The 271-nt window shown below is 51.7% G+C and overlaps 1 non-coding gene across 1 annotated transcript; it reads right to left on the bottom strand.

Annotated features, from left to right (window-relative positions):
* Positions 1 to 133: 133 nt before the first annotated feature.
* Positions 134 to 220, bottom strand: TRNAM-CAU. The gene is given in 2 exon segments: positions 134 to 169; positions 183 to 220. It is a non-coding gene; the product is annotated as a tRNA-Met (tRNA).
* Positions 221 to 271: the final 51 nt, after the last annotated feature.

The raw sequence follows: 271 nt of genomic DNA, 5'->3' as shown, positions 1-271 counted from the left end.
CGACCTCAGGATCGCTCTACAAAGCTATGAGACCTACGCGCAAGCCAACTGCGCCACCACCCCCTTGTTGATGTGGGCCTTGAGGTACACGTTGAACTACTTGGACTTCAAAGAAAACGATGAAAAAATTATTTGGGGTGAGAGAGGCTCGAACTCTCGACCTCAGGATCACTCTACAAAGCTATGAGACCTACGCGCTAGCCAACTGCGCCACCACCCCCTGTTGATGTGGGCCTTGAGGTACACGTTGACCTACTTGGACCTCAAAGAA

This window comes from Cucurbita pepo, unplaced genomic scaffold (genome assembly GCF_002806865.2).
Source record: "Cucurbita pepo subsp. pepo cultivar mu-cu-16 unplaced genomic scaffold, ASM280686v2 Cp4.1_scaffold000863, whole genome shotgun sequence".
Lineage (NCBI taxonomy): Eukaryota > Viridiplantae > Streptophyta > Magnoliopsida > Cucurbitales > Cucurbitaceae > Cucurbita > Cucurbita pepo.
The sequence above is the reverse complement of the archived record's forward strand: the minus strand, read 5'-3'. Positions and strand labels throughout refer to the sequence as shown.